Here is a 21966-nt window from a genome sequence, read left to right as displayed (position 1 = left end):
GATTTAGAAAAAAAACTCTACCTGTTAAAATTTAAGCATTATCTAACATCTGCAATATGGGAATGAAATCATAAACCTCTCCATGTGAAAAAAAAAGGAAATCTGGTCATTTCAGTGGGACTACTCTAAATTTATTCTGATGACAGAATAGAATTTAAATCAGTATCACTTCATGGTACTGAATTGACAAAAAAAAGAGCATCCAATAAATAGGTATAACATAACAAAAAGTAATACTTGCTTTTTTGATATTTCTGTTTTAGTTAGCACAGGGGCGGTGGACTGAGAAAGTAGAATACATGCTGAACTGCAATTTTAAAGATGAAATGAGAACAAAAAGGTATAGTTGTTATTTCATTTTTAGGAACACTTCCGCTAAAAATGAAATAGCTCCTCTAAACAACTTTACAACATACATTTGTATATAGTTCAATGAAGGCAAACACTAAAGATATTTGAGCAAGTGGATATGAAGTCAGAAAAGAAAATCCTTTTAGATCAGCTCATCCATTCCTTCAGGCAAATTTCTGCTTAATTGGCAATTGCTGACTTCAGTTCACTAAATGTAAGGGCCATACCAGCACTAGATTACTAAAGATGCCTCTTGTGAGGACAAGACTGATTAGCAATAGCTGCAGAGCATAAGAGACTGGGAAAAAAAATGCCACAGCCTTCTTCACTGCCGCTGTGGAAGGAAACATTATACAATCCCTGGGGACAGGCTGCCTCTGTGCCAGGCCCTGAAGAAGGAGGTGGCCTGTTCACTCTGCTCCGTTTGAAGCCAGGGACCCCAGGAGTCACATTACCCTAACACTTCCCAAAACTTTAGACAGAGTAGAGAGTCTGCTTTGCCCCAGACCTGCCCGATCCCATCGATCCCATCGTTGGAATGGAAATCCCGGAAATCTCTCCTTTGCGTCTTGTCGCATAGGAGGTAACTCGGCTTTCTAGCATCCTGAATTTTACAGCATGGACTGCCTGTGTTGCCAGATGAGATTAAAGGAGCAAAGCCTGTTTTATTTAGCCAACAGAAACACAGAACGTGTCTCTAAACACAGCTGAGGACGGCGTGGGGGGGCAGAGATTGCGAGGGGGAAGCAAAATACAAGGGAGGAAAAAAAGAGAAAAGGCATAACTTGAAGAATTACATTGGCTCAAAAAGTTGATCTAAATGAGCTAGAAAACAGAAGTGAAATGAATCCTGCTCAGGGAAACACAAGCAAATAAACCAACTAATTTTAAGTGGCAAATTCATGAATGAGATTGTATGTCTCTGTTGCTGATAAAACAGGAAACTAGACTCAGTGGTCCAGGAACAGCTCCTCACAGTTTCATGTCCAGTATCTCTGTCTTACTTGTCTTACAAAGAACAGCTTTTTACTGATAACTAATTACAAACTAGTATTCCCATTTGAGCAACATTCAAATGAACACCCAGTTCGTTCATTTAGACTTCTGCTTTAATGAAGATCCAAATAAGACAATTATCTGCCATTATAAGCCATAAAAAGGGAAGTGCTGTGGGTTCTGAGTTTCTGAAGGCATTCTCAGTACTTCAAGGTCATGCCCACAACAGAGACCTCATACCGTTCAGCAGCAGCAGCAAGTCAGCTGGTGCAAAAGCATTACTGGTACTTGCTTCTTTTCTTGTAATTCATGTGCTGCAAAATCGCTATCTTCTTCAGGTTTAGGGTGATGTTGAATAACTATATTGTACACATCGCCCTACTTTCCCTGTCACAAAGCAAGGAAACAGGATTATCTCCAACAGGTGCATCAGAAACACAGACAGATAGTTTATCCCCTAAAGGAGCAAAAGATTTACAGTGTTTAATATTGGTAAGGGTCAAGCTGAAGCTATAATTTTCACTAAGAGTTTGTTCTAATAAGATTTCCTATTGCAGAAAATAGCTTGAGCTTAGCTAAAGCCCTCATAAAATGAAAAAAAAAGTTACCTAATTTAGATTTTTACACGTCATATTAAAATTTTTGACTATATTAACAGTTTTTATAAAAATCCAAATACTTTCTGGGACGACTCGGAGCTGAGAATGAGATTAGAAAACTACTCTATATTAACTCTTTGAAAGTAAATATAAGATATAGCACTTACCACATTACAAAAAGAAGGATGCAGAAGCCACGCCTGCAGGTATAGCTTCTAGGAATGATAGCTTCTCCCCACCACCATCCCAATAAACAGTCAGTTGCAGTAAGGCTGTCTGGAAAAAAGATTAATGACTAAAAAGGGAAAGGTTAGGAGGGCAAATATGAACCCAACAGAGTTGGCAGAAGTTGTAACTTATTTATAGGGAAAGGCTATTTCTTTGTGTAGTAGTTCTCAGTCCATCATGCAAGCAAAGTTGCCTTGAATATCTCCAACCTCTCTGGGCAACCTGGTCCAGTGCTCCATCACTCTCACAGTGAAGAAATTCTCCTTCATGTTTAGGCGGAACTGCCTGTGGTTCAATTTCTGCCCATTGCCTCTTGTCCTGTCACATGGGACAACTGAACAGAGTTTGTCCCCGTCCCCTTGACACCCTCCTTTCAGGTACTTGCACACATTGATAAGATCCCCCCCCAGTCTTCTCTTCCCCAGGCTGAAGAGGCCCAGCTCTCGCAGCCGTTCCTCACAGGGCAGGTGCTCCAGCCCTCTGATCATCTTTGCAGCCCTATGCTGGACTCTCTCCAGTACCTCCAGGTCTCTCTTGTCCTGAGGGAGCCCAGAACTGGACACAGTACTCGAGAAGAGGCCTCCCCAGGGCTGAGTAGAGGGGCAGGATCACCTCCCTTGACCTGCTGGCAACACTCTTCCTAATGCACCCCGGGAGACCATTGGCCCGGGCACATTGCTGGCTGATGGTCAGCTCCCAGGTCCTTCTCTGCAGAACTGCTCTGCAGAAGGTCAGCCCCCAGCTTGTACTGGTGCATGGGGTTATTCCTCCCTAGGTGCGGGACTCTGCACTTGCCCTTGTTGAACCTCAGGAGGTTCCTCTCTGCCCAGCTCTCCAGCCTGTCCAGGTCTCTCTGAATGACAGCACAGCCCTCGGGTGTGTCAGCCACTCCTCCCAGCTTGGTATCATCAGCAAACTTGCTGAGGAGGCACTCTGTCCCCTCATCCAGGTTGTTGATGAGTAAGTTGAACAGGATGGGACCCAGTACTGAGCTCTGGGGGACTTTACACCACTGATGACGACCCTCTGAGCTCAGCCAGTTCTCAACTCACCTCACTGTCCACTCGTCTAACCCACACTTCCTGAGCTTGCCTAGGAGGATGTTATGGGAGACAGTGTCAAAAGCCTTGCTGAAGTCAAGGTACACAATGTCCTCTGCTCTTCCCTCACTTACTCAGGCAGTCATGGGATGGCAACAATTTAAAGGTTAAGTCTTCTTGACTTTTGCAAAGGAAACTTTGGTTTATAAGTCATTATTAGTGACTTCTGTTTACAGTAGTAGAACTTAAATGAATATCTTGGATTACTCTAAATATGATTACTGAAATAACTTTAGTAAACTCAAGTAATATTTTAATGCATTCAAAGAGATCCTTCACAGATGAAAGAATTTACTTCTCTGGATAAAAACAATGAAGTGGACTCAGAAACTATTTATCCAACACACTTGTAGCATTTTTAAGGGGGGAAAAGAAATCATACCAAAGAGATAAGAAGAAAGATGAAACATTGTGTTTAGACGCTTAAAGATATAATGTACGTATAAGAACTGTTGGAGAAATAATTCCAAAGGCATATCTTAGCGTTCTATTTCCAAATCTGTAATACAATGCATTTATTTTTAAAAACTCAGTATCTTATACTGAAATAATAGGATTAAAGGAAAATGGGAGGTTATGGTCATGCAGCTATTATACTAATGTTCTGGATTTCAGAGGTTAAAATGTTTTTTGGCTATAAGCCAAAGGTTTCAGAAAATTTTTCAATCTAAAAATAAATAGCTTCTAACTTGCCAAAAATGGAGCAAAGAAGGAAGGATAAAAATCTGACTGTACACAATATGAAATCCTAGTTAATTACATAGTGATACTATGTAATCCCAAAACAGGACTCAGTGTTTAAATGCATTGAATACCACGAATAAGGCATCTCTGTGCAGGTGTGCATTACACTTTGCAGAGCTATATGTAGAAAGACAAGAATTAGTTACAACACTGAAAGCAGTATCATTGTGACATTGTGCCAATCTGTCTCAAGTGATGTATCCCACTTCGCTGTACAAAAACAACTTAATATTAATAAAACTATATCCACAATAATGTAACTATTGCATTAAATTTCATGGCTGCACTGATGTAAAATGTGGTATACTCAAATCCTTGGCAGTATCCCTTCAGGCGTGATTTTTCTTCTGTTCCTTCTTGAGCAGGAGAGCCTTAGCTCTCATGCCTGCAAACTCTGCCCACTTGGACCTTCAGAATATACCTACATGTTTTTGGATTACTCTACAACTTCCCATGGAATGCACAAAAAAGAAGGAAGTCGATTCTTCTTAGATGAAGCTTTTATTTACAGTGCATAAATTGAAGTTTAGTCTGCAGTTTGAAATACTAGGATGTTCTTTATACAGAAAAGACAGTCCAGTTACAATGCTCCCAAAGTATTATTAGAATAGAATAATAAGAATTAGGTGTGAGAGCCCAGACCTAACTGCAACCTGCTTTAACACTTACTACTTATGAGTGTGTACATCTTTATTTTACAGAGCCACTTCTGGAAGTTTATCATCTCCAGAAGAGCTATCCATCACAGGTTTTTTTAACAAGAGATAAACAGCTCATAAAAATTGTTATTCTCTGAAGATTTATAAGGATGACAGACTATCAAAAGATCCTTTTGACATTGTCCTTCTGAGGTTATTTTTATGTATGAGGGAATTACAACCTTTTGTGAGGTTACTTGAAGCTTTTAAAGACCTACATTTCACAAAACTCTTTGGCACATGGCACTTCCTGCTAGGCCTCATAGATTAAAGTTTGATTTGAAGAGCTCTTTTCTCATCCTTTTTTTGACAGCATTAGCCAGCACCCATTGCAAAAGAATAGATGTCGCAAGATAACACAGGAGAAACTGTGTTACAGTGCAACAGGGTTGCACTGCAAGTTGTCATTATTTTCTGAGAACTGGTTTTATTGCAGGACTGCTTGATGTGGTACGAACTTGCACACTATGTACTTCACAGGTCATAGCAACAGAGCAGCTAATGTATCATTAGCTTTCCTTTAATGATGTTACCAATGTGAGTGTTAAAGAAATACAAACAAACAAAGTAACCTACTTGATCTCTTTTAAATGTCATTTTTGTTCTAAGGTCTATCTTAAAATCATTGCTTTTACCTTGTTATTTAAAATACCCTGCCATCTTTGAGCAAGACAGAATTTCTAACGTCAGATTAAAAAAAAAAAAATCCTTCTCTGTCATAGACCTTCTTCCTTTTTAATCTTTTGTGTCCCACATATTAATTCACAACTTTCTACCATGATAAGAATTGCATAATGTATGTTAAGCAACAGAATTACTCAGCCTGAATTTCTAGCATTATCTAGATGTGTCAAGTTTTTTTTCTCTGAGAATGTTTAGACAAAAATCTCAGTGCTCTTGGTAGGAAAGCTATGTTAATACTTCAAGTTTCAAACACTAAGTGTATTTACGCAATTTTGAATAAAGCAAAAAAATAGAATGCATTGGGACTTAATCGCAGATTGATCCCAAAATATTTCATCATATAAGGAGTTTTCCATATGAATCTTCCATGAAGTCAATATTCACATAGGATTTAAATAGTATTTACATTCCATTAGAAAATGAGGAGCATTGAGAAAATCTTTGAAATTTTGATGAGTTCAAATATTTTCTGCTTCAAGTAAAAAATGTTATGTGAGACCAACACACCCTAGGAGTAGCTTTGCTTCTCTGCACTTTTTAAACACCAGTACTGAGAGCAACTTTTTTCCATTTTTAATTTTATGGCAAAGCACACAGAACCATACCAAATGTAATATGAGATGATCTCTTCTTTAACAGTTTAACATTTATCACTTTAACAATTCTGTTTCCAATCTAGTTAAAAGCAATAAAATGAAATGAAGTGTGAGTTATTTAAATTATTTAAAGTTTTTGAGATGTTTATTAGTACTCTGTTCTAGTTTGGGGGGGGGGAGTAAAACTTTCTAACTCAAAACAGATTGTCATATCTAGCTTAAAACTTCTACAAGAAGATTTACACTTGACTCATAACATTTTCCCATCACATTTTCCAATATAGTAATCTTTCAGGCAGGGCAGGATGGATCAAATTAAAAGCAAAGATCCTTGGTCCTGCAGTTTTTAAGGGGTCTTCAACATATTTCAAAAGGAAAAGCTTCAGTGAGATCTAATGTAAAATAGTAATCAAGCTAGCCTTCTGGGGGAAAAGATAGACTGTTCCCTTTACTGTGAATTTTATATCGTTAAACATAAAACATTATTTGCCTACTATGCTCTATCCCAAAAATCTAAAAAGAGATGGCAGCTTAAAGTTGAGCAGTGGTTCACGGCAATATGAGTCAAGCTAGAAAAAATCAGGAGTGTGCCAAATTAGTGTTGCAGTTTGGTAATATTCTGAACTTAGATTTAGTTTGAAGGCCCAATTTTTAAAGGTAGAATATGCCCAATTTAATTAATATTTTCTTTTGATTTAATTCTTAAGTGTTTTTTTTTTAAGATATCTCTACTTTAGTTCTATGTAGAATAGAACATGTAAGCAAAGGACATTGCTTGTAACAGAGCCCCAAAGTTTTCAGTCCACCAAGTAATAGCTCAGAATCAGGCTGGAGGGAGAAAATCCCTCCATGGATGATGGACGGATGACAGAAAAGCTGAGGGCTCAGCTATAACTAACAAAGTAATTAGATATGATGATTCAGAAAATAAGACTTGAGAATGTGATCATTTTAAGAAGTTATTTTAGCTATTTTTATTCCCTCAGTACTAACAGCAGTTTGAGTATGGGAATCCAGCAGCCACTATTCAGTTTAGATATACATGTAACAAGATATTTTTAATTTACTATTATAAATATAAATTAAAATTGAGGATATTTTAATCAAGAATTAAAGGATCAGTTAAATAACTACTAGCTATAGCTTGTATAAGTTAGCATGAGCTACTGTAAGTTAGAGCAATACTATGAAAAATTTTTTTAAATGTATCATGTCTCAATTACACAGAAACTTTTATAAATATGCTTTTCATTTTTATGGTTCCTGAAATCAAAAGTACCTCTTAAGTGCATTAATATCCCTACTGCTGTAAAGTGAAATACATTTTAAGAGGTAGCCCTTAGAGCAAGACAAAGATAAAAAGTTGATTTACACTCTTTAGTTCTAAGCAGAGACAAATATTGCAGCTGTTTATTTCTTTTTTTTTTTTTTCTGTCATAATTTTTGAGGAAAAATGAGAAGCTAAATTTTAGATATAAATCTGTCATATAGTTAATATTTTCTTATAATCATAAGCTATCACATGGGGCTGAGAAGACAGTGAGGAACTTGCACTCACCCAAGCACATATCCAAGCAGACGTGTTTTATGTTGTGCTTGAATTCCCAGGATCAAGAACAGGTAAGGCCGCAGGGCCACAGAAGTTCTTTACGGTATCTCCAGTTGTGCTTGCCTCAAGGATGCTGAAGCAAGGAATAAATGAAGAGGAATGAACCTGAAAAAAATGTTATAATAAAACTGAATGTATGTGATATATATCAGGAATTGAAACACACTTGGAAGCTAATATTCAGTGTTTCACAAGGAGCATAGCAGGAGTGGAGTAGTGCTGCATGCATAACAAAGGAGCAGAGGAAAAAGTGTAAAATGTTTGTTATATCCTTTCTACTTAGTAAAAAATAAAAAGAATGTTAATTTCTCAGCAGAATATAGTGTTTCATGAAAGCCAGTTACTGCAGTATAGGAAGCTTTTTCTAGCTATTTCCAAACACCACGAACTAAGAAAACAGGTAAGTGTGGCAGGTTACTCTGAAGGAAGATTTCTGTATTCTTATATTTCCTTATAGAGCTGAGAGAAGATAAAATACTCACAAGAAACAATAAATCATCAGCAAACTACTTGTACAAGTACCAACTAGTCTATTTGTTATTTTTTTAATAAATATTATTCTGTGTGGCACTACTCAATACTCAAATTAAATCAGGATTTCCTGAATGGGGAAAGGTCTTTAAAAATAAAATGAAGGCTGTATGCAGTCTATTTAGAGCCTTAATTTTGTAGGCAGCATCAGTAATATAGAATTCCCATCTCAAGCATCACTAGGTCTGTAAAAGTAATCTCAGTCCAAGGAATATTTATATTGTTGTTAGCTCCATTATTCTCCTAGATTCTCTGCCTCATAATCATCAGCTTTACTCACACTCTCTATGCCACTTCAACTGATGCCACTAGAAGCACAAGGTACAAGGAAAATTTAACTTGGTTTCAGATAGCTTTTTTCTGTTGTTATGATTCAGATGGATGATCAATCACTCTCAACTTCACTTTTAACTCCCTGAGTCCCAGACACATTCACAGGATCTGAATCATTATGTTTATATTTGGCAGACAGAGTGGTGTAAACTGGTATCACCTAGTCCAGCAGGACTAGTTATCCACTGTACTGAAAATAGAAGCAATTTCCTCCAAGTGATTTTTGAGTGTCTCTTACAGCTGTGTTGATCTCAAACCTTGATGCTAAACTGCCAGCCAAAAGTTCAAAAGGCACTCATATACAATAATATTTTGGAGTTTTATTGTATTCATTAGAAATTGTAAGAAAGGCCATATGGAATCCAAGCATGGACAAGAAAATGACCGTTTAGCTGGCGTTTATTGTTTCCATCTATCCCATTTTCTCTGTCACTGTGCCCCCTTTTACCAGGTGAATGAGCAGACATAATTCAGCTTGCTTGCCATCATACTTACCACTATTTTTCTTGTTCAACTCATTTGGCATATAGTGAATAACATTCTACCTCCTTACTTTTCTTATTCTGAATTTTCTTTATTGATGTTTTCTATTTCATTCCAAAGCCAAATAGTCTTCACAGCACGACCTAATGCTTACAACGAACTTACTCAAAAATCATTTGGCACACACAAGCAAATTATTCTTACTACACTTCATCCACATAACAATCAGATCAACTGCAGTGTATGCTACTTTAAAAGATGGGGATTTTCTTTTATTTTTCAGTTGTAGATAGTGCCAACTACACACATAGCAACACTTGATCTGAGAACACATTCCAATACCAATTCACCAGCAGAGATGTAAAAGAACTACGTATTCCTTCATTTTACTAAATCACTAGGACCAGTGAAGGCTGTAGCTGTGCAGCTCCCTCATCACAGCACACTTTGATCCAACCTGCATAGAGCGTTTACCCGCATTTTTTACTGTGGGTTTCAACTTATGCATACAGCTGAGCATACCTGACTATGAAAATAGGCCCTTAGCTCTAACAGTAATGACCATCCTTCATTCTTGGGTTCTTTTTGTCTTTTTTTTTTTTTTTTTAACCAAATTTAAATGTAAATTCTAACATAGCAAATGGTAGAATAGATCTGCTTTAAATCCACTATCTATGCCACATGAATGAAACAGTTTCTGGAGAACTAAATGAAATCAAATCTTGTACACTCCAAATCTTGCTAGTGATTGACAAAATTAGCACTCCAAAGTAGGAAAAGAAAACAATAAAGGAATGTATTCTCATTTTAACATTGTGTCTTCACATTACATAGAAACAATATCCAATAATGAGTGCCATAATATTAATAACACAAAGTATGACAATTAAATCTTCCTACTGGAAGCACTGCACACACTGATGGCTTCTGAATTCATGTATTAGTCAGGATTTACTTTTATATTCATTTTTCAGATTTTTTTTTTTCCAATAAAAGGCATTGTGTTTACAGACTGCCAAGTCTATTTTGCACTGAACTGAAAACACTGGTTGTCAGACTGGCATTTTTCCTTTGTCATACAATTTGCTTTCTTGCTTATAGGGTTAAGAGCAGGAGATACAAATTATCTGATGTAAAATTACTAGCTGAAGATGGATTTCATGAGAATATTAAATCCTATTTGCATATTGGCAGATACCTGCTAGAACTATCTCAATTAAATAGTTCAACATGTAAGGAAAGCAGTAAAGCGTACCATGATAAAACAAAGATCCTGAGAGGTTCTACATCATTACAATTCAAATTTGGTTGGATGAAGAGCAAATGAAACCTGAATTAAGCTCTTCTACATACTTGTAAGTTAGTATAAATTTTTCAAATCTTCATTACATTTTTAATGACCTGTCATATTTCCAAGCAATATATAGCAATAACTTATGTCTAGATGCATTAGCCCAGGAAAATAGTTTATGAATGAATTAAAAAGAAATCTAGACTTTCAGAATGGATAGCAACCTAACTTTTTTTGTAGTTTACCAAAGCTATGTCGGCACATCTAATATTTCAGAGCTTATTCTATTAAATTTCCATTTGTATGCTTCTAGAAAAGGTATAGCTTGGATGTATACTGCACATATGGTACTCCTAATTATGTTACAGAACAATAATGCCAGCAGAGAGATTCTTTGGTCAGTAAAAGCCATTTTTCTAGCTTCTACTACGAACAAATGCATAAGAATATAACCTAAAAGAGTCAAATAATATTATCTTGCTTTTTCTTATGTACACAAATGCAAATGAAATAAAATCAAGTGAAACAAAGATTTAGATTAAACCCTAAAAACTGAGAAATTAGAATAATATGAAACAAAAACAAGCTTTAACAATTTCTCAGATTGGAAAAAAAAATAACTCTAAGAACAGATTTTACTAGAAATATTACTCAGCAGAAATATTATTTTGCTCTTATTTTTTTCAAATAATTGCTTGGATGTAGGTGACCTGGAGATGGACATATATGCTAAACACCTTGCCCAGTCCACTGCCTAGATACAGCAGTAGGCCAATGAATACAGCATTTACTGATCTCTGCATAGATCTATGAGGTGGAAGGGAAGGATCTGCAGGTGCTTCTCTGATTTCAGTTTCAACCATAGAAGCATGTCCCCAGCTGAGTCAGTAGTTCATTACATGTTGGCAGCACTGAGAAGCCCTCAGCTTGCCTTGCACTGAGAAGACAGCAGTTCAGTTAATAGGGAAAGGAAATAAACTCTCCCTAGATGAGAAAGCATTTTCTTTTGAAAACAGATGTTGGGACACTAGAAAAAAAAATGTATTTCATCACAAGGGAGTGCTGCATGCCCAGAGAAGCTGTCTTATTTTTACAGTTATCACCAATTTGTTTTCTTTGTTACTACATTACCATCCAAATATAAGGTTCATCATGCCAAACTCCATGGGAACTGAATGTAGCACAGCCAGCAGCTATCTGTCAGTGCAACCACATACTGCGGGTAAATGCAACGCACAGGTAACGGCTGGGATAAGCTGCTCTAAAAAAGAGCAGCTTCCATCCACGACAAGCTTAGTGCAGCTCCATCTGGTACCGCTGCTCACTGCTAGTAAACTGGCAGGGTTGTGGGACCTGGCTGGAAGCACTGCAGCATCCAAGACAGTTCCTTAACATAAATTATAAACTTGGCCATCTAAAATCTCACACTCTGGGTGGCGCTCTCAGGATAATTATTGCACTCCACAGTTGGCTGCCTCCTTAGTCACAGGCAGAATCACTTTGTTATTAAAGCAAATTAAGAGACGGAGGTTTATTGAGTGTTGGGCAATCCGCTGATCAGTGCAGTAAGGCTTCCTTGATGGGAGGACTGGATGCCAGAACTGGACCTGAATATGATTTGAGCATACTCTGCCTACAGTTTCAGTGTGTTTACAGTTTCAGTTTCAGAATTCAGTGTGCAGAATGTGATGGGAAAGGATATATTCCCAGGAAGCCTTTTATTATTTTAGTAGCAATGGATGGGTACACATAGGCAGTCAGGAGAGAGTGAGGGGACAGTCCCGAAGTACAGTCACAGGAAGCGATCATGATGAGGACAGGTCCTGACACATGCTCTTTTAATTAAATAGGGTCTAATTCACAGTGCTAGCAGCCAGTAAAGGATCCACTTAGGTAGCGATTGGCCTCTAGAGCATGTTATGCTCAACTGAGGATTACGGTCAGTTAAAATGGATTTTTACTTTACAAAGCACAGTAATCAAAGGACCAACTGCTACCACTGGGCAGGTTTCAGTTCAGCTTTGAAATGTAATGGCTAGCAATTGTTTTCATGATTGAGTGGAAGAATCTTACCTGGCATTCTTGGCATGTTTAAAAAAAGTAGTAATAATATAAAATTTAAAAAAGAATGAGAAAAAAAGAAAACAGCCAAGAATAACATGTTGAATGCTAGCATCATAGTGGCAAGGCTGGGATTTTACTCATTAAACAGTCTGCCTGGAGTGAAGACTCCTGGTCTCTGCATTTTATCATTATCTATTATTATTAGCAGTTTCTGTAATTCAGGCCCTTAGAGTAGTTTATTACTTAAGTTTTCACAGCAAAACTTAGCACAGTGTTGTCTGTTAGGCAACCCCTGTGTTCTGGCTTATTGGAGCATGAGTGATAAGAAACTAAAAAAGGAAAAGGGGAAAAAAATCTGCATGTTAATGAGATAGTGTTCTGTTATGTGCTAATAGAACTATGTGATTTTTATGCTGCTTACATCTTAAAGTTACAATGTTTATTGTAAGCTTTTAAATTTTAAAGTCAAGTCTCAAAACATACGATTCCAAAAATATTTCCTATTTCTTTTCTGAATATACATATAGGAAAATAAACTTGTTTTTCTTGAGAAACTGGACAATCCATCTTCTGAATCAACATTACTAAGAACTAAGAGGTCTGGAAAAGACAAGTAGTATACTCATATTTAAAAAGAGAAACCATTTATCCCATATTTCAGTCCTTAGAATGGTATTAGAATGAATGATTACAAACAATTTGCATACAATAGAAAATCTGTAAGATTATAAAAAACACAACAAATGTGAAATTTTCAGGAAAAACATGATAAATGGCTTCTTTTATGACAGGTCTACTGGAATAATGAGGCAAACATTACTTTTTATGCATTTTAACTGGATTAAATTGCACAGTTACAAAATTTAAAGATAATATTAACTTGAAACACATTACACCTTACTAATTCTATGATTCTATGATCCTACACATGCCTTAGAAAACAAGTTTGGTATTCAAAATGTTTTTGGTAAACTTGAGGTCTGGCATAAAACCAAACATATGAAATTTGGTAAATATAAACACAAACACGTTTAGAAGGGAAGTATCAAATGCAGAAATGGAGAGCAAGTAATTACTGGGTAGGTCAAAATGCAGCAAAAAGGAGCTAAGATTTACTGCAGATCATAAAACAGAGTACCAGTCAAAAGTGCAACGTTGTTGCTAATCTTCATGGCAAGGAGCTATCAGGATATACTAACAAAAGTGTTATATGTACACCAGCAACGACAGCTATTCTGATCTACTTATTATTAGGAGATATCATTCAGAGTACAGGTTCAGCTTTAGATGCAACTCTTAAAAAAAGATGTAAGCAAACACATAGAAAAAACATATCATAATATGAGGAAAGATTACAGCTGCAAACTGCTTTAATCTAGACAAAACTGTAGGATGATGCAACAAATATGCTCTACATTACTCTACAGAAGAAAGTAGAATGTTTGTTCTCTGGGACCACAGAGACAAAAATTTAAGTAAGTCCACTTCAAGTACAGCAAAAAGTGTAAAATATAACCTATGAAGTAGGCTGACTATGAACCAACTTCTTTACTGAAAGTTTTTAAAGTGCAGAATAAACAATTGTAGCAGGCATGGTCTAAGTGGATTCAATGCTTCTTCAGACCAGAAGGATGATCCTTGCAATGGGTCGTTAAGGGACCTTGCAATGTTATCCCAAATATACCATACCATACATGCTCTGATCGCAATCCCCAGAAGTTCCATTACTGGAAATGGTTTAGCAAGAGTTGTATCACTCCTCCATGACTTCTGAACTGACGAAGTGAATCTGGCTTACAGAAAAATCATAAGCTTTTTAAAGAAACAAAGAGACACAACATTCATACATACAAGGTAGTTTACATAACAAGCCGCCTTTTGTCCATTATGGATTTAAATATATGCACTGTTTACTTTATTTAACTTCAGTTATTTTAGTTATTATTTCGAACTTTGTCTTTTAAAATAACAAATCTGTAGCTTCTCTGAATACAAAAGCAGCTTTTAATTGAATCTGAAAATGTAACAGATTGAAGAATAGCTAAATGCTTTCAAACTGTGAAACTTGGTTAGCTACACTTATAGAACCTAGAACAACGTACATTTCTTTTAGTACAGTGTATAGTTCACATGCACATTTCTTCACATTTAAGACACAGAAAAAAGAAGCGTCATAGCTTCTCAAGTAACATTTTTAAAGTGATCAAGCTGTTATACTATTTAAATCCCTCCAACTGTCTTTTAGTATCTTTTTGATCTGAAGCAAAGTACTTAATCTCTCCGTTCCTCAGATTCTTTGATGAATTTAAATAAAGTCCTAATAAGTTCCAATAAATTCCCTACAGTCAGAAGAAATACAGGCAACATACAGCCTGAATGAACTCATCTGGTAGCCTCCAAATTGTATATTATCACACGATACCTTGTTAAACAACCATTAACTTTGCTGGGCAATCAAATGCCCAGATGTGCAGATGGAAGCCTCTAGTCATACTGGGTTTTCAGCTTTTTATCTGGGTGCCTAGTAAGTGTCTTCAGGAATATACAAGGGCACCCGAAAAAAGAATATTGACAAAGTCAGCGAGATTCAATTTCTTCTGTATTCACTGTCTAGAACATAGCAGATGGGGCAGCAAATAATCACTCTGTGTTCAACAGAAACAAAACACACAGAAATCCTACTGTTATATGTGTAAATAATAGATATCATTCAAAAACAAAATATGGTAATTTCAACTTTGAATATTGTAACATCACATTAGATTCTACTTTGATATTTTTTCTCCTGATCCCTTTTCTGCAAAAAATCTTGTCCATCTTCTTCATGTCCAATGAACATGTAAAGAAGAAGAAGGAATAAACTAGTCAGGTTCACTAACTCTGGGTGTAAAACAAGCACAAACAGTAGTGGAGCCCAGAACTCAACAGAATTGTTTCATTGAGATTTCCCAGTTCCAATGTTCAGGAACATATACGTAGCTTTTGTAGTATGTACATAGTAAATGTAGCACTACTCCTAATCAGTACGTACAATTACAACAGCAAGCAATCTATCTAGTGATCTACATGCACAATTATCTTGTTTGCAAACATACAAGATATTTTAAAGTACAAATTAGTCAGAGATTTGTATGTCTAAAATTGTGCAAGTGTATTTTTTTAATCCAGCTTCACCTGGATTCACTTTCTTTCCTTTGAAGCAGAATCAGACTGGAGAGTGTAAGTCAACACATTGCTCCAAGACTGCTGCTATTTGCTTCATTCATATGATAGGGTCTGCAATTTGTAGACTATTCTATGTATTTTTTTTTAATTCTGCAAAAGCCATTAACCATATTTTGTCATGTACAAGAGTTAAGCATACAACACGTGGCAGAACCCACTCTAGCTCTAACATTGTTTTAAGTTCTTGGCACTTTTCATTTCATATCAATATGGGCAGCTCTCACCTTTTGCCCACCCCCTGCAGAGCTTAGAGAGGGAGCTTTTTTTGTCAGTAGAAGTTTGGAGCTAAAATAAAAAAGCCGAATAGTAGGGAGTTCCTTCCCTCAGGTATGTGCAGCTGAAATGCAGCCCATTCACATTCATGAACTAAGGTAATGGTCCTAAACCAGGTTGCACATACACATTAGGACTGAATTAAAAAGTTAGATTAAAAATGTTTTGTTAAGTTGCTGAAATGGATTTACTGTTACGTATGCATTAATAGCACATTAAAGTTGTGCTGGAGGAGAGAACAGAATCAATGAAGCAAACCTTAATTGGCATAGACTATTCAAGATGGCTGCACAAGAACCCTAAAATTTCTTGAAATTGCGTAAAACAGATGTAACAAGCAAGCAATAATTATCAGTTAACACATGCAATTTTCATACCACAGAATAAATTTTTTAAAGTATTGCTAAGTTCTCGTGCTGCTCATCTGGTTAAATTTTACACATAAAAATACCAGCTCTGTCTGTTAATCCTGTCATTACTGCATGCATAAACCATGTTCAAAAGTTTACCCCATATGCCAAAATGCAGAGTGTTAAGGGACATTCAACCAGTAGCATCAACTGACCTACATTAAGGATAATATTGTTCTATCCAGTAGGTTATAGACAAAATACTTATAGATCTTCAAACACTTCTTTGCACAAAGCTGATCAACCTTTCTGATGTACTCCATATCATTGATTTTGCCCTTGACAGCACTGCTACCTCTTTGGAAGCCATGAAGTACACTAGAGGAGAGCTGAAGAAAGAGTAACTGGTATAATAGAACCAATTTTCTTACGTTAATTTGAAGTAATATCAAGATGTTCTTAAAAAAAGATATGCTTGTTCCAAAAGCACACATTACAATAGTGAGTTCATTAAATTAAATATTGTATTTTGGTAATGTGGTTGATGTTCCTTAAAAAGAACAATGATTGTAAGAAACATTATGTTTAAAAACCAAAGAATCAAATACTCTTTATTGCAGTGACTACTTTAACATACACAAAGGGTAGCATGAATACAAAACTGAATTTTACACATTTAGAAGCAGTATTTTGGTGACACCAATTGATGCGTTTTCCAAGAATCTCTTAAAGTAATGAAAAAACCATAATGGCTGGGCAGAGGAATACTATTAAAAAGTCTTCTCCAAAAACTGCATATGGCAAAATGCTAGGTTCTTTTCATTATATTATATTCAAACTGTAAGATAACAGCTCATGCCAGACTGAATTCTTACACTATGCATACTGTAAAGCACACCTCTGCAGTTCATGCCAGCATCTGTCCAAATCTCATTTATATCATCTGTTTTGAATGCTTAAGTCACTATCTGACGATAAATTTTTTCACTCAAAAAAAATTTTTTGCCATATTAGTATTAGCATTATGTTGGCAGCTTCTGCACAAAAATCAAATACACACCTGACAGACTTCAGTCAGCATGTCAATTTTACTTAGAATTTGGGCAATAAAATATGCACCTTTCCTTTTATATCATCCACTTATCCCCTCCTGTCATCAGCTCACTAGAGATTTAGTGAAATATGTTAACTGAAAATGCAATCTGCATGTGCTCAGAAGGTGTAAGTAAATATATACAAAAGTTACAGCAAGTGCGACTTTGACATGTTTACAAGCGTTAGATATTTTTCAGACACATAAAAGAGCACTACTTTTAGCAGCAAGATGGTTATATGTAAAGTATAGTAAAGGTAGAACAAAGATCATAAATGACTGACATGGAGTATAAAACCAGAAAAAAGAAAAGGTTTCAGTCCTTTTTTTAGTGGTGTTCTTTTTTGATTTCTTTTTTTAGGAAAGCAAACATAGTGACTAAGAAAGCAAATACAGGAAAGCTAATAGATTTGATACTCCTGTATGAGAAATTTCTGTCCATTTTTACATACCCAAATTAACTGAGCACAAAGGAGTAAGGAATTTTCTTTCAACCGTTCTGAAACAACTAACCCACTATGTGGTACAATTAATATCAAGCTTTTTTGGCAGACCTATCAAACCTACTAGCTAGAGGACCAGCTGCAGCCCACACAGCTATATATGTGAGAAAAAGGATGAAGGGAAGTACAAACCATTAGTCTAACATCATAGGACGCAAAGCTTAAAATCAGTTTTGAAAGGATAATTAAAGACATTGAAATCAAGGAAAAGAAAAAGGGGGGAAAAAAAGGCAGTGGGTGCTGTGATAAACTAACCCTGATACCATTCTGTTATAACTAATTTCCCAAACGAGGGAAATTCAGTAGACCATGTCTAGTTGGGCATGAATAAAGCATTTGATATGATGTCACATGGGAAAGAGTAGCCAAACAAGAGAAAATGAAGGATTAATACTAAAGTTACAAAGTGAGCAGAATCAAGCTAGATCAGTGGGATGAAGTTCAATAACATAAAAGTGCATACAAAGTCACATACTAGAAGCTATAATTAAGATTTTTATATTTTAAGGAAAGCTCTCCTCCATTGACAGTAGACACAGATTTGGTTATGACTGAATGTGAACAAAAAGTAGCTGTGATAAAAACAATTTAATTCTTAGCATCTTTTCAAAATGTAAAGGATAAATATTGTTGTAAGACTATACCTCATTTTATCTTACCTTACACAAGTCTTCAGTCTGGACATCTGTATTTAAGGAAAGAGAAATTCAAATTGCAAATCTGAACTGCAAATTGTAGTAATTGCAGATGAAGCTTACAAGAATGATGAACAAAAACTTTATGTGCCAGGAAGAGACAAAAAGAGTTTGGCTTCATTAGTGTTGGCAGTTTGTCTTGTAAAACTAAATGTAGTAGAGACCCAAAGACTGAAGAGGGAGGAAAGTTATTTAAACTCAGTAAAAAAGAATAATTAGGCATGAACTAGCCATTAATAAATTTTTTATTCTAAATCATCTAACAAAGCTCCCTGTAAAAGCACAAAAATATCTGAGTCATCCAGAATCTCTTTCATTCTTTTCTTTCTATTAAAAGCTACTCTGCTTCAAACTGCAAATCTAGTGCATCTCTTAAGCACTAAATTGGGTGGAAAAAGAGAAGCTGTCCCTGGAGAAGGACATCCTACATCACTTGACAAAAGGTCAGTTACATCTCTGAAACCAGTAGGGGTTCTTGAATCTGCCAAAGGCAAATTTTGGCCCCTATATTACAGTGTGTGTTTTACGTTGGTTCCAACTTGTGTGTGTCTGTGTATATATGTACGCATGTATGTTTGTGTGTGTATAAGTATATATGTGGGCAAACATTTAATTATGCGTATTATATATAATTTATTTACATTTTTTTAATATAATCTATGGAATAATGTATAAAATCATAAAATATATCTAATATAAAAATAACTATAATATTTTATTTAATTATTTTTTAATTGTAGTCCCTCACGTTCATCTTCCATTCACTCTGCAGGCCCAGAGGACCTTTGCAGTTGTGCACTCAGCGTGGAAATGGGGCTGCTGGCTGTCACAGCCGCTCTCCTTGACCTCTGCAACCAGAGCCTCTCTGTGAACTGTGCACCGTGCTGCCAGCTGTGCACACTGTGAATATGTTTACACTCTTTATATCAGTTCATTTTGCCCTCACGAATACTTCCTAATCCAAATAAAGGGAGATGAGACAGTTGGCTAACTGAACGCAATCAGACACATTGCAGGATTTTCTGAACTGTTGGACGGGTCGTTTGTAACAATTCGCTTCAGGTGGAGATTCTAGCCTCCAACTCTCAGCACCTGAATATGACTTGTAAATAAATTAAAAAAAAAAGTCATTGAATTTTTGAGCATTCAAAAACTGATCAGAAACAGTCTCGTACAAATCAAATCTCAAACTTGAAAAAACTGACACACAGCTTAATTTTATTATTGTGAAATATCCTATTATTATTCATGGTGGTAAGTGTAAATACATGCAAAAGCATTGGCAAATTAAGTTTTTGTTTCCCAGATAAAAGAAAGATTGTATCTGAGAAACTTATTGCTGTAGCTTCATGGGATTAGAAGCAAATTACTTTTCTCTCAACCTAAAAATTCAATTAAAAATCTGAAGCAATACCATAAAATGTTTCTTTACAAAAGGATGAAAAAATTTGAGATGAACACATTAATTTTAGGCAAATGAAACAGCTCAAACACTGGAGTTATATTAAAACTTTTTTAATGAAAAAACTGCAGCCCCCTCAGATAAGTAGTTAGCTTGAATGGCATATAAAAAAAGAGAATTTTTGGTGTTGAAAAAATCTTAATGCTGTTGACAGAAGGACTGAAGAGTATGTTAAATAAGAATGTACTTCTGTGATACAAATCATTATATAGTTGTTAGCAACCTAATAATAATTACGTTAAAAAAGACCTTGAGAATTTTCTTTGATAACCTAGAAACAATATGATCATTTTAACAGGAGAATAAAAACAGAAAAAATAATTAACGAGCTACTAGAACTATTATCCTAGATAGGATCCTGTCTAAATTTTATATGGCACTTACTCATCAGCTCTTTTAAATCACCTGTGGAATTATATTCAAGTGGAAACTCCCTGGTTTGATCTTATACTAGGTATGATAGAGCATACAGGTTTCCCAAAGGTCGAAGTTGCTTATATTGTTTTAAACTCTATTCGTATAATCTTTTCTACTACTGCATATTTGAAAATTGCATTCTTTTCTTACCCAACTAGATCAACTAATATTAATCCAGGTGTGACTTTGGCTACATATGAAAAGACACAGATGGTAGACCTGAACCAATCTACTGAATAGAAAAGCAGTCAAGAGGAGTGAGTGGAGTTATTTTATATAACTACTATGCTTCATGATGTTTGAAGGGAAGATTGTTAAGCAGAAAGGAGAATTTGCTCCAAAGGAAATACTCTATTAATGGGGTTAAGACAAGCAGGATCATTCTGGGGACAAAAGTGGTGAGGAAAAAAAACATTAGTCCGTTCTTCTTTAATACAAATACTGAAACTATTGGTATTTGTCCAATACAGATAGCATAAAAGGTTTTATTATTTGGGAAAAAAGGGAAACCTCCAAGATTCAAGACACACCAACACCCAGTTAGACAGATTTACATATCCAAATTCTAAACTGAACTTGTGGGACTTGCTAAAAAGAGGCATCTCAATATCTTACTTTTCATCCTTATGCAAATACTCGTTAGACTGTAAAGATCTGTTTCACCGTAAAAAATCATGGTTAGTCCCAGCAGACTTCACTAGTCCATTACACAAAATAAATCAAGGAGAAAAAAACTCTCTTTCATAGGCATCTATTATCTTTATCAACAACACTTCTAGGAAAGGTGTTCACTGGCCTGCTAAACACAGGGAGAGGAATGTGCCTGGCACAAGGGAAATCTGCAGGTTTTGCAAGGTAGAGGCTGCCTTCTGCCAACTCAGTTGCCAACTATTTGCCAGTTCCCATCTTTCTCCACAGGAATGGATTGACATTCATTGGATACATCATGATGAGTAAAACTTGTTAAGTTAGGTTTGCTTGTACAGTTTTAATTTACTTAAGCTCTGGGAACCTCTCAGACACTGCAGCTGATGCATTTTGTCCCTATCTTCTCCATATTCTACAGCAATGTCAAAGTAATTTGGCTATGGACAATCCCATATTAACTAGAAGTAATTATTTTCTTAATTCTTGATGATATCCCCTGTGGACTATTCTCTTATGCTGTCCCATTTTTTTGATCAGTGTCAAAACAGCTACAGATCAGCCCCAATTAGGATCTTTAAATATTAGCATAGCATTGACTCTATCCAGTCTTCTGTAATAGGAGAGATGTATAATGTGTGAGACAGCTGTAAAACAAAAAAGAAACTTCCTGACTTCATCATATGATTGTATAGCTTGGTTCAAAATTCTTCGCCAAAAATATTTGTTAGGAATTTCAGGTTTCATTTACTCAGTTTTGATACCCTTTAGTCTGGAAATACACTGAAGGCTGGTTTTGTCCAGTCCAGCAAATAGAACTATCAATCGAGATTGTTCATTCTTGGATGAGTTTTAGTTGCTATGCTTCTCTTCTTGAATATTAATATTCTTTTGAAAAATTGTTCATCACCTAAATAGTTTCTTCTGTTTTGTTTACCATAGGATACCTACAGGAGACTCCATCATGCTTTACTCACATCCAAGTGCATAAGAGAT

The sequence above is a fragment of the Rhea pennata genome, chromosome Z, assembly GCF_028389875.1.
Source record: "Rhea pennata isolate bPtePen1 chromosome Z, bPtePen1.pri, whole genome shotgun sequence".
Lineage (NCBI taxonomy): Eukaryota > Metazoa > Chordata > Aves > Rheiformes > Rheidae > Rhea > Rhea pennata.
The sequence above is the reverse complement of the archived record's forward strand: the minus strand, read 5'-3'. Positions refer to the sequence as shown.